General features: G+C 44.7%; 1 protein-coding gene and 1 pseudogene across 7 annotated transcripts in view; one reads left to right on the top strand and one right to left on the bottom strand.

Moving 5' to 3' along the window:
- The window catches only part of ATE1 (arginyltransferase 1), a 239,049-nt gene that overhangs the window by 74,321 nt on the left and 141,329 nt on the right, over positions 1–23,399 (bottom strand). The window lies entirely within an intron of this gene.
- LOC133776033 (small ribosomal subunit protein eS27-like) lies at positions 9,621–13,040 on the top strand (annotated as a pseudogene).

Below are 23,399 nucleotides of genomic sequence, written 5' to 3'. Positions count from 1 at the left end.
AAAATAGATCTTAGTAAAAAATGAGAACGAGAGAGAGAGGAGGAGGAAGAGGGGGGATGCCCCTGATGTTGTATTTATGAAATATGTGTGAAATATATGAAGTTTGTATACCTTAAATAAAACGATTTCTGGGAAAAAAAGAAAAAAGCAGAATGAAAAGAGGATATAAAGCAAATGTGGTCATATATTAACAGTTGGGAAATCTGGATAACGAGTATGCATAAACTATACTAGTTTTGCAATTTTTTTGGTAAATCTGAAATTATTTCAAAATATAAAATTAATAGCTACACGAAACTATGTTGTTTAGCCTCCTGCCATTTCCCCTCATATTAGTGTGTATCATGGAACCCAAGCATTGCATTTGTGCTTTTCTCCACTGTTAACTTCTGCTCTGACATATTCCTATCATCCCATGCTAGGCACGTTCACAGTCTGTGTCTGCATTTTTGACATGCTAGAGATCCTCACCAGCTCCATGCTATCTGTAAATTCAGCTATCCAGAAAGAATAAAAATGTTAGAGAGAGTTGTCTTGGGGAAAAATAAACAAAGGAGAAGGCAATACCATCCTCTATTTAATGTAAGTGAATTCACAGGTAGCTTGTCAAACACAGTGAGTTAGTTCCTTCTAGAATGTACTATGTTCAGCCCATCTGACAAATGACTTTTTTTTCTTTTTGTTTTAAATAAATAGCTTTAAATTCTACATTATTTGACAGGTCACAAAAGCTATTATCATGATGTAAACTGATAACATAATCTCTTTGGGTCACAAAGCCAAATTCCCATTTACAATGAAAGAGAGTTACAGTGCTAATTTCCAAAGAGTGAATTCAGCACTGGGTTGATATTTGATTGTTTCCAAGAGAAGGAAGGTAGAGTCCAAAAGTATCTTAAAGCAGCAATACCACTGAGAATTTCGGGGAGCACAACCGCAGGTTAGGAACTCCAGTAGTAACTTGTGCGGCAAAGACAAACTTACTTTCCTTGCAGTGGCACTGGCTCCGCACTGAGACTGAACCGGTGGTGGGAGAAGTGCACCCACCTCTGCAGAGGCGCTTTCCAACTGCCCCACACCCCTCCAATGCCTCCTCTTTCCCTTTTGCTGCCAGAGGCCCCCGAAATCGACCTTCTTCCCCATTTTTGGCTCCAAACCTACTGTCTCCTGTAATCAATTTTCTTCTGCTATTGTCTTTTCACATTGAGAAACGTGGAAAACTCTGCAATCTGGCACAAGTGAACCAACTTCTGTGGCTCCTGGCCCCAGTTAGCTGGCTCCACTTTTCTTTCCTTTATTAATAGTAGTATTTATTTAAGGGCCATTTCCTCACCTCCCACTCACTCTACAATCTATTTCTCTGTGTATCTTGGCCCAGTCTCTTTCTCTGTATTCACTAAGGTCAGAGGGTCTCCTTGTTCTTGAATACAATGGGTACGTTTAGTCTTCACCACCCAAAGCAAAATGTAAACTCGGAGGACCACTTCCTGCTCCTTGAAATCCAGGCTGCTTTGGCTTTCCGACACCATTATTCATGTTTCCCTCTCACCTCTAGGGCAATCCTTTTCCATTTTTTGACTTCTCTCTATTTTTCCTGACCATTAAGTGTTAAGAGTTACACAGGGGGCTGGTGCCACAGCTCAATAGGCTAATCCTCCGCCTTGCGGCGCCGGCACCCCGGGTTCTAGTCCCGGTCGGGGCACCGGATTCTATCCCGGTTGCTCCTCTTCCAGGCCAGCTCTCTGCTGTGGCCTGGGAGGGCAGTGGAGGATGGCCCAGGTCCTTGGGCCCTGCACTCCATGGGAGACCAGGAGAAACACCTGGCTCCTGGCTTCAGATCAGCACAATGTGCCGGCCGCAGTGCGCCGGCCGCGGCGGCCACTGGAGAGTGAACCAATGGCAAAAGGAAGACCTTTCTCTCTGTCTCTCTCTCTCACTGTCCACTCTGTCAAAAAATAATAATAATAATAAAAAAAGAGTTACACAGGGCTCTGTTCTGTGATCCTCACTGATTGCTCTCACTTCATCATAGGAAATGTCATCTACAGCTGTAGATTCAATCACCATCTTTAAGTCTGACCTCCAAATGTTGAGGTCTGGCCTGGACTTCTCTCCCGAGTCCCAGGAGACTAGACAAGACTATGTGAGGCTAAGGATAGGATACTATACTGTACAATCTGCTTTTTGGAGGCAAATTTACAGTATTTTGATTCCTGTACTTTCAGGAATGTGTCCTACAGAAATATTATCATATGCCAAAATGATGAACATGTAAAAGTATGTTACAGTTGGCCGGCGCCACAGCTCACTTGGCTAATCCTCTGCCTGGGTTCTAGTCCCGGTTGGGGCACTGGATTCTGTCCCAGTTGCTCCTCTTCCAGTCCAGCTCTCTGCTGTGGCCTGGGAAGGCAGTGGAGGATGGTCCAAGTGCTTGGGCCCTGCACCCGCATGGGAGACCAGGAGAAGCACCTGGCTCCTGGCTTTGGAACGGCATAGTGCGCCGGCTGTGGCAGCCATTTAGGGGGTAAACCAATGGAAGGAAGACCTTTCTCTCTGTCTCTCTCTCTCTAACTCTACCTGTCAAAAACAAAAAACAAAAAACAAAAAGTATGTTACAGTATTGTTTGTAATAGCAAAAAAAAAAAAAAAAGGAAAATTCAACTATCTACCAACATGGAGAGTAGACTTATTATCAACAATAAGTCATAATATACAATCATTAAACAAAAGATCATACTAATGGTCTATCAATTGCACTTCTTGGTACAGTCATACGTCATTTAGCAATGGTGATCCACTCTGAGCAATGTGTCTCAGGAGACTCTGTCATTACATGGGCATCATAGTGTGTAGTTACATAAACCTTGATGTTATAGCCTATTACACGCCCAGGCTCTGTAGAACTATATGTACGTAGTACAGCCATATTGCATCTAGGGCCACGCTGAACAAACTAACACAAGATTAAATCAAGCACAAGAGAAAATGGTGTGGGGCTGGCCCTGTGGTGTAGTGGGTAAAGCTGCTGCCTGCAGCGCCTGCATCCTATATGGGTGCTGTTTTGAGTTCCGGCTGCTCCACTTCCAATCCAGCTCTCTGCTATGGCCTAGGAAAGCAGCAGAAGATGGCCCAAGTCCTTGGGACCCTGCACCCGCGTGGGAGACTCAGAAGAACTCCTGGCTCCTGGCTTCGGATCGGTGCAGCTCTGGCTGTTGCTGCCAATTGGGGAGTGAACCAGCAAATGAAAGATATCTCTCTCTCTCTCTCTGCCTCTCCTTCTCTGTGTAATTCTTTCAAGTAAAAATAAATAAATCTTTTTTTTTTTTTTTAAAAGAAAATCGTGTGATCAGGAGATGGCATTAAGTGTGTGATGTATAGGCTGCTGCCAGCAACACGGGGCTCAGTTTTACCAACAACTTTATTTTTGAATAAATAGAAGGAGTGCACACTAAGATAATGATAAAATGTATGACACAGTAAATGCATAAGCTAGAACACTTATTGTCAGTACTGAGAGCTGTGTACTACATGGTACATAATTGAATGTGTTACGCTTTTATACAACTGGCAGCACAGGTTTGTTGACATGAGCATCACCACAGTCACGTGAGCAGTGCGTCACACTGCGAGGACGGCTACAAGACCTCTAGGCCAAAGGGATTTTCAGCTCCGCTATAAACCTATGGGACCACTGTCTTCTATTCGTTGACGGAAACATGCATATGTGGTGCATGACTGCATTAAGTGAAAAGAAAGCTTATATTGACAAAAAAAAAAAAAAAAAACCCTACAAACAAATGCTTACAGCAGCTTTACTGGCAACTGACAACGTGCCCTTCACAGGTGAACAGATAAAGTACCGTGCATCCTGTAATGACCATTATCCAGGAGTGAAAAGTCACAAAAAGACAAAATGACATGGACGAACCTTTAATACATATTGCTAAGTTCAAGAAGCCATTCAGAAAAAGGCAAAACTGTGTAGACAGTAAAAGGATCAGTGATTGTCAGGGGTTAGGGTGAACGGTGGAACACCAGACATCTATAGGAAAACTGCTCTCTACATGTGCCCAAACCCACAGGATGTACCCTAATATGAACCATGAGTTCTAGGGAGGAACAATGGATCACAATACTGGCTTATCAACTGCAACAAAGCGATCACAGCAACGCAAGACCTTAGGGAAAGGGGAGGCTGGAGGCAGGATGATGGACAGCCCGTGGAAGCTCTCTGTACTTTCTGCAAACCTAAAACTGCTAAAAAGAAAAGGACAGCACAGGACAGGAGAGGAAAGGGAAAGGAAAGGAGATGGGAGGGAAGGGGAGTGGAGGGGAAAGAAGGGGAGAGGAGGGGAGAGGAGAGCAGAGGAGAGGAGGGGAGAGAAAAAACAAAAGAAAAGCCATCAAGTCTCCTAGAGAAGAATGAAGACAACGGGGAGACGGGCTGCCGGGTGCATGAGGTCACACACCGCTCCCTTTGCAGCTTTCCTCTAAGTCTCCACTATTCTAAAATACAGGTTATTGTGAAAAGAGCTAATTCTTCATACAATAATAGGGAATGATTTTCAAGATATCCCAATTTTATAATAAAAAACAAGCCACAGAATATTTTAGTATAATTTAATTTACATGTTGACACAAGTTATATGTTGTAAACGAGGTAATTAAAATTAACCCTAAGAGATGCACAGGAAAAGGCCCAACAGCCTCCTCTGCAGGGCAAGGGCACTGACGTGAGCCAGGTGCGAGTGCCTGCGAAGTGCTGTCGGATTTCCACTGTCCACATGGATTTCTTACAGCAAGCATAGAATCGATCACGTGTTGTTTCTACTAAATCATTTTTCAACAAAAAACAGCTGTCGGCAGAGCTGAAAGGGTTGGAGAATCTAAATGTCCGGTGTAAGTTGTGTGCTAACGATAGCAGTGGCTGTTATCACTGCTGATCCCAGCCAAAGCAGTGCTCCTGTTTCCAGAACACCCAGGAGTCCCCACTCTGTCACCAGGCCTTTGTTTAAAGAGATGCTCGCTCCTGTGCCTTTACCATTTACTGCTGTGGGCCACAGCCATGCACAAAGGACAGCACAGTCACTGGGCCACTGCCTGCTGTGTGCTCTGGCTCACTTCCTGCTGCAAACAGAGGACGGAGCTTCTCCACATGCCAAGTCCCCTAGGCAGGCTGGCCCAGCCTGGACCTGCCTGCCTCTCCACGAGAAGTATCTTCCCTTCAGTACAAATGGATGAAGCTAAGAGGCAGCTGAAAAAATCCTTCTGCCAGACACTTGAACAAAACGGGCATCAAATAAGGTAAGCTCAATTCTAGCTGCAGCAATTGATGGCCTTGCCAGGATTTCGGGATCACCGGGGAGCTTTGAAAAAAACACAAAACTGCTCATGCTCAGGAAACACTGCAGAACCCTCAGACTACCTGGGAGTACGGCCTTCAGACAGTGATGTGGGAAAACCACATTACGCATGCAGACACACAGAAACCTTAAACAAACATGACTGGGAGGGTATACTGTATGTAACAAGTCGTTGCCACTTAGTTTTAACAACAATGCTCCACTCAGGACAGGTTCCTTTGCAATGACCTTCAGGAAGCCCTGGAAGCAGGGAGGCCTCCTGATTGACCAATGGCTTCTAACCTCTACTCATCCAGACTGGGGGATGGAATACTGTTTCAAGTCCCGGCTGCTCCACTTCAATCCAGCTCCCTGCTAATGGGCCTGGGAAACAGTGGGAGATGGCCCAAGTGCCTGGATGGAGTTCTAGGCTCCTGGCTTCAGCCTTGCCCAGCCCTGACTGTTGTGGGTATTTAGAGAGTGAAGCAGCAGATGGCAGATTTATCTCTGCCACCCTTTCAAATAAATTCATTTAAAAATTAAATAAAAGCAATAATGCTCTAAGATCAAGGCCAGCAGGAAACCTTCCCCTAGCACCTTTGCGAGGCCATTCTTCGCTGATGCTCCCACTCAGGCCTCCCAGTAGAGTGACACTCAACTGTGCGGCTAAGACAAGCGGACCAACCTCAGCTCGCGTTCTGATCTTAATGCAGTAGTGCTCCGATTCACAGCCTTTGTATTAGAAGCTAGCAAACTTCCAATTAGCTTGTAATTTGACAAAGTGAATCTATGGAGACTAAAAAATTAATAGATGAAAAAACTGGTTAGAAAAAGAGAAAGGAAAAGGCAGATGTTACTGGTCTATTAAATATCAAAACCTTAGGAGTAAGGACTGCCATGCAGTATCACTGGAAGGTTGTGTTTTTATGACACTTTACTCTTTCAAAACTTGGGTTTCTTTTCTGAATTTATAAGCCCAAAACTGGCTGCTATAATGTCTCTGAAAGTTCCTACAATAAATAATATTACAGGGGTACAAGGAAGACTTTTGCAACAGTGGATCAGATTTTATAGGGTCTGATTTTTACCGGACAGTAAATTAACTTTAGGTTTTCTCAATTACTTACTTATCACATATTGACTCCTTGTAATGTGTTTAATATTCTTCATGGCATAGCCGGTCGTGCGCAGTTGAAACAGTGACAGTTTACATACTACCAACTAGTAAAAGTCAATTCTTGCAATATTTTTTTTAAGTAGCTCTAGGAAGGGGGGGGGGGGGGGCAGTTCTGCCCACAGGAAGGAAAGCACGGCCGAGGCCTCCTCGTTACCACCACAAGCACACGGCAAACCCTGCAGTTCCTTATCACAAACTAACCAGGTCCAGAGGGCAGCCCAGCCAGCGACTCTGAGACCCAGGAAGTAACACAGTGGTCAACTCCCCGGCTCTTCTTCCTGCCTCGTGGTTTCTGAAGGCATGGAGGAGAGGCTGGGCACCCTGGGAAGCCAACACACAGACCCAGAGTCCTCAGGAAGGCTGGCCTCAGGAAAGAGACGCTGGTAAAGAAGAAAACCTTTAGACAGCAACCTTGAAACACAAATCTGCGGTAATTCTATAGGAGATGGATAATGTAAAAAGCCCCTTCTAGGGAAGAAATTGAGCTGATAATTAACACTCTTCTAAAAATAGAAATCTCCAGGCCCAGATTCTCTTCACTAGAAAAAAATTTTTAAACGTCTATTTATTTATTTGAAAGGCAGAATTACTGAGAGGGAGAGACAGAGAGATCTTCCATCTACTGGTTCATTCCCCAAATGGCTGCAACAGCCAGGGCTGGGCCAGGCCGAAACCAGAAGCCTGGAACTCCACCCAGGTCTCCTATGTGGGTGCAGGGACCCAAGGACTTGGCTCATCTGTTGCTTTCCTAGGTGCATTAGCAGGGAGCTGGTTCAGACGTAGAGAAGTTGGGACTCGAATCAGGGCTCAAATGGGATGCTGGCATCACAGGCAGTGGCTTAACCACGGTGCCACAATGCCAGCCGCTTCACTGGAGAATTCTAACATTCAAGCCTCCACACCGATTCTACACAATTCCTTTCAGAAAATAAAAGACGGAATCCAAACTAGATAAACATGATACAAAAATTAGCAAAACCCAAAGTCTCCTTGTGAATATTTATGTAAAAACTCCTAACAATCAATATTTAAAAACAATCAATGTTATCTATATCACTTTATAAAGAATAAAAATTTCATGTTCTCCTCAACTGTTAAAGAAAATACACCAAACAATATTTCAACAACCATTCATGATTAAAAAAAAAAAAAACACTCAAAAATCAGGCGGCAGCCACTGTGGCACCATGGGAGAAGCCACTGCTTGCAACAATGGCATCCTATGTCGGAGTGCCTGCTGGAGTCTGGGCTGTTCCTACTGATGCACCTGGAAGTCAGTGCATGACAGCTCAAGAACCTGAGTTCTTACCACCCACGCGGAGACCTAGACAGAGCTCCTAGTTCCTGGCTTCAGCCAGACCCAGTGCTGGCTGTTATAGCTGGGGAGTGAACCAACGGATGGGAGAGCTCTCTGTCTCTCCTTTCTTAAACAAAGAACTCTCAGAAAATGAGAAATAGAGAGGAACTTCCTTTACTTGGTAAAGAACATCTTTAAAATGCCCGATAGCTAATACGGTGAGAGACTAAATGCCTTTCCCCTAGGAAGAAAAAAAAGCAAGGACGTTTCTGCTCACCATTTTCATTCAAAATAGTGCAATAAGCTAAGAAAAGGAAGTAAAAGAAATATAGGCCAGGCATAAAAAAAAATCGAACTGCTATTTCCAGATGACATCATCTTCCAGGCAGAAAATTTCAAGACAAATCCTGTGAGGACTAGGGGTGAATACACAAGATCCTATATTAGAGATACTGCAAATCACAAATCTGATACAGGATTAATATCCAGATTATAGAACAAACTCTTAGATTTCTTCTCCACAGAAATGGACAATAAGTGCATGAAAATATGCTCAAAATCACCCATCATTCAGGGAATGCAAATCAAAGTCATGAGTGATTTCACATCGATTAGAATGACTATGGGGAGAAACCGGAATCCTATACACTACTGGTAAAAAACAATATGGCTGTTCTTTCAAAAACTAAAAACAGAATTTTCACGTGACTCAGGAATTCCACTTCTGTGCATATACACAGAAGAACTGAAAGCAGGGATTCAAACAGGTATTTGTATACCATGTTCATAGCAGCATTATTCACAAGAGCCAAAAGGTGGAAGCAACTCAAGTGTCCACCGTGATGAATGGATAAGGGAAATGCTGTTTCTACACGCAGCAGGGCCCCGCCCCCCCATCTGCAGTTTCTTTCTGTACATGACGAAGTCTTGCGCCATTATGCTCTACCCCATCCCCTTCCATCCAGAATGTGATCATCCTTCGTCCACCGTATCCATGCTGTATATAATACCCAATCAGTAGTCGCTTAGTTGAGTCTTGGTTACCAGATTGGCTGTCGTGATAGAGCAGTGTTGGTGTTCAGGGAACCCTTAGGTAGTAGTCTAATGCTATGTCACAATGGCTCCATCATTCACCTTACTTCATTGTATCAGACAGACACTGCATCATCTCACATCATAAGAAGGGTAGGTATGGGACCTTAAGATACTGTGAGAAAGGATATGCACATAACTTTAATTAAAAGTATCATTATAATTGCTCTTAGTCTTAGTCATTGTTAATATTTTACATTGGTTGATTTATAAATTAAATTTTATGATATATATGTATGGTTAGGAAAAAATTATGGAATTCAGTACTACCCATGGTTTCAGACATCCACTAGGGGTTTTGGAACATACTCCCTTTGGATATGGATTATGTTATTTATATATACAGTATTTAAATGGAGGGAAATTCAAACATTTTACAACATGGATGAACCCTTAAAGACACTATGCTAAGAGAAGTAAGTTGTTCATAAAAGGACAAATAGTGTAAGATACTGCTTATCTGAGACACTTAGAACAGACAGACTCACAGACAGACTGCAGAGTTGTGGCTGGAGGGAAGAATCAACCAGGAACAATTATTTAATGAGTACAAAGTTCCAGTCCGCAAGATGAAAAAACTGGAGATGGGTGCACAATGTGAATGTAGTGACTCAACTGCATGCCTGAACATGCATACAATGGTAAACTGTTACATATCATTTAATACGATTAAAACTAACTACAGCCTTTCTGGCGGTGACAACCTACCCAAGCAAACATGCCTCTCACAAAGGATCTCCTCCATCCCTCTCCAAAAGAGAAGAGGAAACACAAGAAGCAGCGCCTGGCGAGAGCCCCAGTTCCTACTTCACGGATGTGAAGTGCCCAGGATGCTATAAAACCACCACAGCTTTCAGCCATGCTCAAACAGTAGTTTTGTGTGTCGGCTGCTCCACTGTCCCCTGCCAGCCTACATGAGGAGAAGCAAGGCTTACAGAAGGATGTTCCTTCACGAGGAAGCTGCACTACAAGCACCCTGAATCAAGGTGAGCGGGAAACCTCCCAATGAACACATTTGGATAAAAAACAAAAAAACCTAACTACAAATGATCAATTGTATTTCAGTACACTAACAACACATAGACATTAATATAGCACATGCGCCGGCGCCGCGGCTCAATAGGCTAATCCTCCGTCTTGCGGCGCCGGCACACCGGGTTCTAGTCCCGGTTGGGGCGGCGGATTCTGTCCCAGTTGCCCCTCTTCCAGGCCAGCTCTCTGCTGTGGCCAGGGAGTGCAGTGGAGGATGGCCCAAGTGCTTGGGCCCTGCACCCCATGGGAGACCAGGATAAGCACCTGGCTCCTGCCTTCGGATCAGCACAATGTGCCGGCCACAGCGCGCCGGCCGCGGCGGCCATTGGAGGGTGAACCAACGGCAAAGGAATACCTTTCTCTCTGTCTCTCCCTCTCACTGTCCACTCTGCCTGTCAAAAAAACAAAACAAAACAAAACAAAAACCAAAATATAGCACATGCTTCATTTCTATTACTTTATTATTTAAGGTAAGCAGGGGATTTATAAGATACTTCCTTAATGGAAAAGAAGAATCTTATTAGGACCCTCCATTATCCATCATGAATGGCAGCCACTTTAAAATTGAGACGGACTTTACACATTCACTCTCTTAGAGTATCTTGTACACAAAACACCCGAGTCTTCAAGTCAAAACACTACTTAAGTAGTAAGTCTGCAAAAATTTTTAATTAAAAAAAAATTTAACAGTAGCAACTAGAACCAAGGTTTTTCAGGGAAAAAAAGAAAATGAAGAAAAAAATCAAAATACCAAATCAGGATTCCCTCAAAAAACATCACAAAAAAACAAATAAATCAAGTCAAAGCTACATGCAACTTTCCATCTCTACTGTAATAGTGATTTTCTGATGTTGCATTAAATCACAGAATCATGCCTACAACACACACGGGTATGCTCGGCTAGGAAGCCTGGTAAGCAGGGGCCTGCTCTTCCAGTTCTAGATGCACCAGACATAGTCCAGTTTATGCTAGGATCCTAAAGCTTTTCACAAGCAAAACTGAAACGTATTTCAGGCTTTATTTTAATCCCAGATAAGAGTACAAAGGAAATGAATGGAGTTAATGTTTCCAAGGTCATTTATGCAAACAAATTAAAGAAAATGTCACTCTTGAGACCTTATTTTTAAAAAATGCAGATTGTAGAGTTCCATTATTTTTATCTGCTCTCACAATTTAAAGACTATCGTGGGGGCCGAAGTCCCATATGGGTGCCGGTTTGAGTTCCCGCTCCAATTCTGATCCAGCTCTCTGCTCTGGCTTGGGAAAACAGTGAGAGATGGCCCACGTCCTTGGGTTTCCTGCACCCATGTGGAAGACCCGGAAGAAGCTCCTGGTCCTGGCTTTGGATTGGCGCAGCTCCAGCCATTGCGGCCAACTGGGGAGTGAACCAGCGGACGGAAGACCCCTCTCTCTGCCTCTCCTTCTCTGTGTAACTCTGCCATTCAAATAAATAAATAAATCTTTAAAAAGAAAAGATTAAAATGGAATCAGCAAAACAGCTCAATATTTGAGAAAGATTAGCAACAAGGAAAATATACTTAGTGTTCATTTTACACATTTTGGTCAACATCATTTAGAAAAATGCAGTTTAATATCCCAGCAATTTTACTTCAATAAAATCCATCACTGGTAACGTAGTTTCTTGTACTTTAATTATGGCAACTTAAAAGTGGTCCAAGGGCAGGTATTGAGGCATAGTGAGTCAAGGTGCCACTCGGGACTCCTACATCCCATGCTGGAGTGCCTGGGATCAAGTTCCACCGCAACTTTTGACCTAGCTCCCTGCTAATATACCTGTGAGGCAGAAAATTGATGGCTCAAGTATTTGAATCCCTGCCACCCATACGGGAGATCCAAATGGAGTTCCGACCTCCTGGCTTTGGCCTGATCCAGTCCTCACTGTTGAGGGCATTTGAGGAGTGAACAAGTGGATGGAAAATATCACGAGCCCTCCCTGTATCCCTCTCCCTGTCACTCTGCCTTTTAAACAAACAAACATAACTTAGACAAATCAAAGTGCTGTTATATATGGACAGCTTTCCAAACCTGACAGTAAACTCCTTGAGGCAGCCAAAGGACTTGGTACTTCTTGTACCCCTGGTGCCCAGACACTGTTTCCTACACAGGCAGGACATGCAGACGCGTGTGACACAGGGCCAAGTAGCCGCACAATGTCTGCGGTTCACGGTGACTACCTGAGTCTCCTGTTCTTCAGAGACAGCTGACATCCTAGCGCCAACTACCAGCTTTCATCAGCTTTCTGGTTCATTCCAGCCATCTGTCTGTTACTGTCCAAATTCCCAAATCACCCTTGGATAATTTTCCTTTCTTTCTGAATTTACTCTAAATGTTGAAATTAATCAAGCTGAGCAGCTTTAAATTCTGCTCCGTCGATCCATTTTCAGATGAACTGTATTACCTGAAATCTCCATAAGACTCCTATTAATCAGCTACAAGACCAAATGGAAACAGCTCACCAGAGGCCCAGTCTCAGGCCGCACACCCTGCGCTGGCTGATGCTGGTTCTGCAGGGGCGAGGATCCAGGGACAGAGGCAGACACACCAAGCTCCAAACCTGTGCTCCAGGTCTTTCTGTAACTGGTGAAACTCGGCTGAGGCCTTGTTTGGAAAGGAGTTTGGACCCTAATTCAATAGTAAACCACATCAAAGTCAACTGCTTGACAAGAACTTACAGACACTTGCGGGACAGCCATGAACTACTGACCGCTGTGGTGCTGCTCGAGAACTTGCTTGTTTAAAGCACACAGTTAACAGATTTTGATTCCGCCATCTTTGGGTGCTTTATGGGACATTCAATCTACTTATTCCAGGCAAAGCCCTCTCTGCAAGGTGACAGACAGACACATACTGAACTAGAGAGCCAGTCTTGCCCTCTTTCTTCCCGTGATTATCCGCCTGCTCTGAGGACAGCAGAGGAAGAAGTCTGGACGGCTGCACACTGTGCTGCCGCCCGGGTCAGGGCGCCAGCCCTCTCGCAGTGCCAGCAGACTCCGCAGAGCTTCGCCAGTGCTCCTGCTACCCCCGTGTGCTCACGAAGTCCATGATGCTGGCTCGTTTCACTCGCTTCCCCATCGCCTGACGCCCTCGGCTTCCGTTCTCATTTCATTGCCCTACATTACACTGCACTTGCCGAGCTGGTGCAAAGCAACATGTTTTTGACAACAAAAAGGTGTAGGGGGCACCAGGGCACTCCTATAAGAACATTAAAACTCCTTTCACGTCATTAAGGAAGGCAACCAGCAACCAAGTCGATAAGGCAAAACTGTCATCGATACAGAGAACTGCTGGACAGTAATAAGGGAAACTGTGTGTTGTTCCAGGCCAGTCCTAGGACTCTGCCCTGTGTCCCACATCAGTCCTGACGGAGTGTGACACGGACACCGTGTGCCTGTCCTCTTCTTCCATCCCAGCACATCTTCCTAAGCCACGGGCTGTTTCATAAACAGCAGCAGCACAGAACTGCAGACCTTGGGCTTTGTATGGCAGTGCCATTCAGTCCTTTCAATCCAAACAGATTTTTGTAACATATCTTTAAAAAATCTCTACTATTCATTTCAGGTATTTTGAAAACAAAATGAGAGGCCAGTGCTGTGGCACAGCGGGTTAAAGCCCTGACATGAAACGCTGGCATCCCATATGGGCACCAGTTCGAATCCCGGCTGCTCCACTTCTGATCTAGCTCTCTGCTATGGCTTGGGAAAGCAGTGGAAGATGGCCCAAGTCCTTGGGCCCCTGCACCCGTGTGGGAGAACCAGAAGAAGCTCCTGGCTTCGGATTGGCACAGCTCCAGCTGTTGTGGCCATCTAGGGAGTGAACCAGTGGATGGAAGACCTCTCTTTCTGTCTCTACCTCTTTCTGTAACTCTTTCAAATAAATGAAATAAAGCTTAAAAAAAAATGAGATTGTGACTAAAAATAACATAATGCGACAAAGCACTGTTTCTCATGTGTGCATACTACATCCTCCTTAAAAGTTTTAAAACTAGGCCGGCGCCACGGCTCACTTGGCTAATCCTCCGCCTGCGGTGCCGGTACCCCAGGTTCTAGTCCCAGTTGGGGCGCCGCATTCTGTCCCGGTTGCTCCTCTTCCAGTCCAGCTCTCTGTTATGGCCCAAGTGCTTGGGCCCTGCACCCACATGGGAGACCAGGAGGAAGTACCTGGCTCCTTCCTGGCTTCAGACTGGCCCAGCACGCCAGCCGTGGTAGCCATTTGGGGGGTAAACCAACAATGGAAGGAAGACCTGTCTCACTGTCTAACTCTGCCTTGTCAAAAAAAAAAGTTTTAAAACTATTTTCAAAATAATTTCAAAAATATACAGTTACAAAAGAAATTGCTGTAGTTTGTAGTTTAACACCAAGGCTATGCTCCAAAAGCAAATGGTAGTACCACTGGCAATTCAAAAAGTAGCAATGAGGGGCCGGCATTGTGGCTAAAGCTGCTACCTGTGATGCCAGCATTCCATATGGATGCCAGTTTGGCTCCATTTCTGATCTAGCTCCTTGCTAATGTGCCTGGGAAAGCGGCAGAAGATGGCCCAAGTGGGTGGGCCTCTGCACCCTTGTGGGAGACCTGGAAGAAGCTCCTGGCTTTAGTCTGGCCCAGCACCAGCCATTGCAGCCATTTGGGGAGTGCACCAGTAGGTGGAAGATGATTTTTGTCTCTTCCTTTCTCTCTGTAACTCTTTCAAATAAATAAATAAATCTTAAAAAAAAAAAAAAAAAAAAAAAAAGGGCAATATTGGGGCCGGCACTATGGCATAATGGGTAAAGCTGCCGCCTGCAGTACCAGTATCCCATATGGATGCCGGTTTGAGTCCCAGTTGTTCCACTTCCGACCCAGCTCTCTGCTACGGCCTGGGAGGGCAGTGGAAGATGGCCCAAGTCCTTGGGCTCCTGCACCTGTGTGGGAGACTCAGAGGAAGCTACTGGCCCCTGGCTTTGGATCAGCGCAGCTCTAGCCATTGCGGCCATCTAGGAAATGAACCAGTGGATGGAAGACCTCGCTCTCTCTCTGCCTCTCCTCTCTCTGTATAACTGCTTTCAAATAAATCTTTAAAACAATTACAATGTAACATAGTGCCTTATTAAACATTGCAAAAGAGACATTTTTTTCACCAAAGGATTCACAAAAATGGATTTAACAACAAAATGTCTTTAGAAAGAGACATTAAAAACACAGTTCAATTTATAATCACTGTAGTGCCGGCAACTTTTTAAAACTCATTAAATGGTGGGGATTATACAAATTTAATAAACCAGTTTAAATACTTAATTATACTGAGTATTATCACAATACCAAGCCCCCTTCCCCTGGCATCTTTTAATTTTACTTGCAAACGTTAAGTTCAGAATATTAGGTAATGTTCAGTAAAATTTTGTTTAATTCAGAGGTTTGAAAAATTGCATGGCATTAATTCACAATGAAGATCAAAGCTCCCATGGGAGCAATACTTGGCTTTGGATCTGTAAGGTCAGTACACATGGGAGGTGAGGAAAATGCTGACAAGCAGTTCAAACAGCGATGGTTAGTAGCGAGCGCTACGGAGCACCTCACAGCACACTTTCTCAGGCAACTGTCACACACTTCACAAGCACTCTGTGGGAGACACGGACACTTTCTTCTTCAACTTAGATCTAAATGTGAAACTAGAACTCGGAGCTCTTGACATCAAGGTCCAGAATACTTATCGAACTTCTCTGCTGCTGTCTCATCAAAGAAAATACCTGTGCAAACTGACGAGTGAGCAAAAAGGAAATGAGAACAAAATTTATCTATTGAAACTGTCCCAGCCGGCGCCGCGGCTCACTAGGCTAATCCTCTGCCTTGCGGCACCGGCACACCAGGTTCTAGTCCTGGTCGGGGCACCGGATTCTGTCCCGGTTGCCCCTCTTCCAGGCCAGCTCTCTGCTGTGGCCAGGGAGTGCAGTGGAGGATGGCCCAAATGCTTGGGTCCTGCACCCCATGGGAGACCAGGATAAGCCCCTGGCTCCTGCCATCGGATCAGTGCGGTGCGCCGGCCATTGGAGGGTGAACCAACGGCAAAAGGAAGACCTTTCTGTCTCTCTCTCTCACTGTCCACTCTGCCTGTCAAAAAAAAAAAAAAAAAAAGAAAGAAAGAAAGAAAGAAAGAAAGAAAAGAAATTGTCCCTAAGACACACAAATACTGTTCATTTAGAGTAAAATAATTCTAAAAATGCATTTTAAAATTTTTTTGAAAGATTTTACTTACTTATTTGATAGGCAGAGTTACAGAGGGAGGGAGAGACAGAGATCTTCCACCTGCTGGTTCACTCCCTAAATGACTGCAATAACCTGGCCCATCCCAAAGCAGGAGCTTCATCTGTTTTCCCAAGTGAGTGGCAGGGGCCCAAGCACTTGGGGCATCATCTGCTGCCTTTCCCAGGCCATTAGCAGGGAGCTGGATCAGAAGTGGAGCTGGGACTCAAATGGCACCCAAATGGGATGCGGGCCCTGCAGGCAGTGGTTTATCTGCTGATCCACAACGTTGGCCCCTAAAATGCATCTTTGGGTACGTAAGACAATAATGGGCACGGGATTGTCCAGAGTGTCCAAGCATAAATCTACAGGATTGAGCCTTTCCCAAAAGGCAGACACATCTGGAGAATCCAGACACATGGCAGACAAAAACAGTTCCTCTGCAAAGAAAACAAAAGCAAAGAGATATTTCTACAAAAAAGAGCACGGGATTGTGCAGTCTGCAAAACATGGATGGTAAACAATGATGCTGCGGGATCCCGTGGCATAGAATTTTGTTTAGTTTTGGAGTTTTCTTTTTAATATCTAGTTAAGAGATATAATCTTTGGATATACCTGAAATAGTAAATCTGCTAGATCCCAAGAAAAAAACATTAAGATCTTGACTGAGTGATACCTTCTTTATGAAAACAAAGGAGTCTATGTCATAGTCCTAAACTTACTGAACCTACTCAACCTACTGTAAAAGAAGACAATCAATTTGTCACCTCACCAACTACATCAAAGTCAATACATGACAGCTCATCAAAAAAAGTTCAAAGAAAATGCCTATTGTGGGAAAACTATGCAGATTTCAAAATTTTCTTGCACCAAAATAAACTTGAGTTTTTCATATGTGGGTGGCAGAACCCACTCTGCTTGAGCCATCAGCATTGCCTCCCAGGGCCTGCAGCAGAGGAAGCTGGGATTAGGAGCAGAGCTGGGTGTGTGACCCAGGTTATTCAATGTGGGATGTTGGCATCGTAACCAGCAATTTACAGCTATGCTAAATAAATCCTGCTCCTTATCTTTTAATTCCATTTTTCCAATTTCTACACTCTGATAGGTGTATACATAAGGACAAAACACACAAAATGCAAACCATATGCAAAACTGATATTTTGCTTATCACTAGAATTAAGAAACAGATGCCTGCTAGCAATGAACAAGGAAAGCTCAGAAGCAAATTATTAACTACAGATGGGTTCTGATTTACACTATTTCATTCTTGCCTGAAGCTCCATTTCTGCCTACAGCCAAAACTTGGGCTCTTGATCAAGGGGTCTTCAATTTCAAATACCTGAAAGTCACCCTACAGGGGGTGGCATTGTGGTGTAGAAGACTAAGCCACAGTGTGTGACACTGGCATCCCATATGAGTACTGGTTCCAGTCCCGGCTGCTCAACTTCCAAACTAGCTCCATGTAAATGCTCTGAGAAAGTAGCAGAAGATGGCCAAAGTACTTGGGCCTCCGCCACCCATATAGGAGTCCCAGCTGGAATTCCAGGATCATGGCTTTGACTTAACCTTGCCCCATCCATTGCGGCCACTTGAGGACCTCTTTGAGTTTCTCCCTCTAACTTTGCCTTTAAAATAAATAGACCTTAAAAGAAAAAGAAAATGTGTGTCCTTAAGTACATTGTAGTTAATACTGTTTTAAAACTAAGATGGATCCTTTGAGGATATCATCAATCCAAAATTATCTGTTTTCTTTAAAAAGTATATTCTACTGGGGCCGGCATTGTGGCACAGTGGGTTAAGCTGCTGCCTGCAGTATCAGCATCCCATATATGTGCCGGTTCAAGACCTGGATACTCCATTGCTGACCTAGCTCCCTGCTAACGCACTTTGGGAAGCAAACGAAGAAGGCTCAAGTACTTGAGCCCCTCCATCCAAGTGGGAGACCAAGATGAAGCTCCTGGCTTCGGCCTGGCCCAGCCCCAGCTGTTTTTGAGGTTATTCAGGGAGTGAACCAGCAGATGAAGATCTGTGTCTGTCTCTCCTTTCTCTAGGTAATTCTGTCTTCTCGGTGGTATAATGAAGCAGAGGAGGTGAGGCACTTCATTCTAACTTTCTGTTCCCTGGGGCTGGCAGCATTAGTTATCTGGTAAGAGAAATAGAGCTTCATTTAGGACACCACCTACCATTCTTAAATACACACAGCTCCAAGAAATGAAAGCCTCTCAGACATATCCATTTTCTATTAAACAGTGTGGCTGCTTTACAGTCTTCCTTAGTGACTTTCACCTCAATTCTGTTAGCTTCTCAATCCCAAAGCCACACTTTGATGTAATTCCGAAGCAGAAAAATAAGACACTCTTTCCGAGCACCATTTCCTGTGCTTACAGTTGCTGCAATGGCCCCACCACCCTCATTCTCACAGGGGCTGCTAATTCTTAGCTTGCAGTTTGGGAGGTTCATGGTACAAGACTGGGCAGTCCCATTAGCTCAAGCATCTGGTGAGGATGGTGGAGGGGCAAGCACATGGCAAGCAAGGAAGAAGGGAGGGTCCTCAACTCCCTGGTGAGAACTACAGCTTTTTTTTTTTTTTTTAAGATTTATTTATTTATTTATTTGAAAGGCAGATAAGTTACAGAGAGGTAAAGGCAGAGAGAGAGAGGTCTTCCATCCACTGGTTCACTCCCCAGATGGCTGCAACGGCTGGAGCTGTGCCGATCTGAAGCCAGGAGCCAGGGGCTTCTTCAAGGTCTCCTATGTGGGTGCAGGGCCCCAGTGACTTGGGGCATCTTCTACTGCTTTCCCAGATCATAGCAGAGAGCTGGATCAGAAGTGGAACAGCCGGGACTCAAACTGGAGCGCGTATGGGATGCGGGCACTACAGGCGGTGGATGTACCTGCTACACCGGAGTACCGCCCAGAGAACTACATTCCAAGGCCAAGCCCTCAGTGACCACAAGCCCTTCCACCAGGCCCACCTCCTAGACAACATCATTAGATCAATTCTCCACCCCTAATCAATCAACCATTTTAATTCATTAATTATTAACATAAGACTTTGGGGTCTAAACATCTGCATGAGTGTGGGGAGTCAGATCCCAATCAAACTGTAACAGACATCATTCTCACAAAGGCCTTGAATTCTTGCCTGACAAGGTCCCAACCCTGGAACACTGTGCCCACAGCAGCCCGGCTGAAGCAGCAGCACCTCTTCCTGATTAGACCCCTGACAGCCTTAACCCCTGGCTCAGCTCCGCGTCCCCTGCCTCTCAGCAGCCGCCTCAGATCTCCCTCTTCACCAGCAGCCACTTCAACGGGCAGAGGAAAGGCATCTGATGAGAAAGTTCGCAACTCACGGCGGCCCCTCCAATGTGTGCGCGTTCATCTGATGCAGCATTTCCTCGTCCTCCCCAGAGAGGAGAGGGTCTCTTCGCTCCGATGAATCCTCCCATCCACGCTCTTGACCTTGCTCATGCTTCAAACCTTCTCAAGGATGTGCAGGTGAAGCAACAGATCTGCTGACGTCCTCCAGGCTTAAAACGTGCTCATGGTTGCCACTGCTTCCAGGAGGAAAATCTGAGCTCCTTATTGTGACTCACACAACTCTGTGGGCCTCCTCTCTCTCTGTATTTTGGCTGTGCTCTTTGCAATCGCCTTCTCTCTGCCTGGAGGAGGGCCTTTGCTCTCCTGTTTCCATCTGAATTCAGACCACCTGATCAGGAAGGTTTTCCCTGTCTCCCACTCCTCACCCAAATCTGGGCTGGGGGCCCTCCTAAGTAGACTAACTGCTGCTTCTACTTGCCCCAGCACAGTACTGACCACCACTGACTCAACTCCTCTACTAGGTTTGCTGAATGCTGGCACCTCCCATTATAAAGCAATCAGCAAGTACTTGTTGAATAAGTGTGTTTATGAATTCTGCGAGTCCATACTTCTAATTCTTGGTTGGCTCCTCTATTTTAAATTAAACTGGTTTGTTTTTAGAGTCCAGTACTCTCATGTTTTTGGCCCTTACTCTAGCTATCCCACACACTTTTTCCACATTAGACACCTCCTGGATGAGCTTTCATCCCTGGCCTCATCTCGGGCTCAGGCCCCAGCGGAGGTGTATGGTGCAGTGAAGGGTGAACAGGTACGTTAGCCAGTCTTGCTTACTGTCTTCTGAAGCAGTCTGGCAGGAAGCAGGGACCTCTTCTGGATTTTTGCACATGCACACTGAACACACAGAGGCAATACGATACCACAGGACAACCACCAGTAGACGGAAAACGGAAGCCAGCAGACAAGTACTTCTTCCTTTCATCCCTCAGGCGGCCTAAGGTGTACAACAGAGGTGGCTCAAGGGGACTGAGCCCCTGTCCTTAAGCAGAGGGTCACACAATAACACATCCTGCCTTTATCTTTTCCTCTTTCGCTGGTTCACTTGACCCAGTCCCTACTCCTGTCCTCCTGTCCCTTAAGACCATGTCCCAAGTAAATTATTTAAACAACAGTCCATGTTTCAAGACCTGCTCCTGGAGAGAACTGGGCTATGAGTCTCTTTATTATTAGAAGCACTCAGAATTTTACTCTGCTTTTATTTTACTAGGGCTAAGAAAAGTCTAACTTTGGCCGGTGCCACGGCTCACTAGGCTAATCCTCCGCCTGCAGTGCCAGCATTCCAGGCTCTAGTCCCGGTTGGGGTGCCGGATTCAGTCCCGGTTGCTCTTCTTCCAGTACAGCTCTCTACTGTGGCCCGGGAAGGCACTGGAGGATGGCTCAAGTGCTTGGGCCCTGAATCCGCATTGGAGACCAGGAGGAAGCACCTGGCTCCTGGCTTCGGATCGGCGCAGTGCACAGCCGTAGCGGCCATTTTGGGGGGTGAACCAATGGAAGGAAGACCTTTCTCTGTCTCTCTGTCCAAAAAAAAAAAAAGTCTAACTTTAATTCTTTCCCTGCTGTCACCATGCTCTTCCTATTTTCAGACAGATTCCTCTTTATTATCAGTGAACACTCCAAAGAAACATAAACAGATCGAGCCACCCCACCATGGCGTCTATCAAACCAGTGGTAGCTAGGAAAACATATTTCTTGTAAGAACAGGAATTTTACCCCAATTTCCATATTTATATTAAAAACATTTTGTTAGCATTGCATAAAAGAACACTCATTAAATAAACAGACCTTTCTCAGACCTTCATGGCAGAACCGGCTAATTTTCCGGCAGAGGCTGAATTTTAACAAGCACAAAAGAGAATCTAAGCAGTTAAAAAATACCTTGTAGAGAAACACACTTATCACTATGAAAGAAGGTGAAGGCAGAAAATCTCCCAGTAGAAGTACGAAGGAAATCCAAAGTAAACAACAGGAATATTTATGGGAAAGCGGCAGGGCCAAGCTGCTACTTATCAACAGTCACCTTGAATGTAAATGGCCTCAACTCTCCAGTTCAAAGACACAGACTGGCTGAATGGATTAAAAAACAAAACCCAGCTATTTGCTGCCTACAAGAAACACATCTCAACAACAAAGATACACGCAGACAAAAAGTAAAAGGATGGAAAAAGATATTCTATGCCAACACAAAGAAAAAAAAAAAGCTGATGTAGCTATGCTAATATTAGACAAAATAGACTTTAACAAAAAAAAAAAAAAACTATTAAAAGAGACAAAGAAAAGCACTATGTAATGATTAAGGGATCAATTCCACAGGAAGATGTAACTATTATAAATGTATATGCACCTAATTACAGGGCACCTGGCTATTTAAAAAAATATTAAAGGATCTAAAGGGAGACAAAGACTCCAAACCAATAGCAATGGGGGACTTCAATACTCCACTTTCAGCAATGCACAGATCAACCTGACAGAAGATCAGCAAGCAAACAGCAGAGTTAATCGGCACTACAGACCAAATGGATCGAAGGGAAATCTGCAGAACTCTTCATACCGCAGATGTGGAGTAACACTCTTCTCACCAGTGCAGAGAACTTTCTCTACGCTGGAGCACATGCTAGGCTTTCAAGGAAATCTCAGCCAATTCAAAAAAACTGAAATCATGCCATGCATCTCCTCAGACCACAATGGAATGAAGCTGGAAGTCAAGACTCAAGAATCTCAAAACATAAAGAAAGGACTCTGTGGGGAAAAAAAAAATCCTACACGGAGGCTCTCTATGAGACCTCAGAGGAAAGAGAGGGTCATCAAAGGAGACACTCTTCTCTGAAGGGAGAGGAGAGCATCCACTTTGCTTATGGCCGTGTCCAAATACCGGCAGAGTCTATGGTCACAAAAGGCCTCCATAGCCTTGGCAGCCCAGGACAAGAGCCTCGGATAATCACTGACCTCACAAAAAAAGAGTGTTAATTGTTAAAGGAACAATAGTAGTCACTGCCCACTTGCTTGCCAGGTAGGGCTTCTGTCCCTATTGAATTATAATATGAGAATCCACTGCAAATTCTCTCCCCAAACTGTAATCTATATGTTGTGTGGGGTGTGGGGGCAAATTTATGAAGTCTATGATTAGCATGGAGTTGGTCCTCTGTATATAAAGTCATACTAAAAATGATCCATAATGAAGAAGGAGATGGGAGAGGGAATGGGAGGTGGGAATGGGAGTTGGGGGGTGTGGGGCATAGGGGAAAGAACCACTATATTCCTAAAGTTGTATCTATGTAAAAATGTATTCATTAAATAAAAAAATCTCCAAACATATGTAAATAGGGCTGGCACTGTGGCATAGTGAGTTAAGCCACACCCTGCGGTGCTGGCATCCCATATGGGTGCCGGTTCATGTCCTGGCTGCTCCACTTCTGATCCAACTCTCTGTTGTTGCTTGGGGAAGCAGTAGAGGCCCAAGTGCTTGGGCACCTGCACCCATGTAGGAGACCCAGAAGAAGCTCCCGGCTTCAGATTGGCAGCACTGGCCGTTTTAGCCATCCAGGGAGTGAACCAGCAGACTGAAGAGTGTGCTCTCTCTTTCCCTCTCTTTCTCTCTCTCACTCTGCCTTTCAAATAAATAAATCAATCTTAAAAAACAAAATATGTAAACACATGGAGACTGAACAACATGTTCCTGAATGAACAGTGAAGAAATCAGAAGAGAAATAAAAAAAATTGTGGAAATGAATAAAGACAACAATACAACATACCAAAACTTACGGAATATAGCAAAAGTCATGTTAAGAGTTAAGTTTATAGCATTTGGTGCCTACATCAAGAAATTAGAAAGGTACTAAATAAATGA

Source organism: Lepus europaeus, chromosome 17 (genome assembly GCF_033115175.1).
Source record: "Lepus europaeus isolate LE1 chromosome 17, mLepTim1.pri, whole genome shotgun sequence".
NCBI lineage: Eukaryota > Metazoa > Chordata > Mammalia > Lagomorpha > Leporidae > Lepus > Lepus europaeus.
The sequence above is the reverse complement of the archived record's forward strand: the minus strand, read 5'-3'. Positions and strand labels throughout refer to the sequence as shown.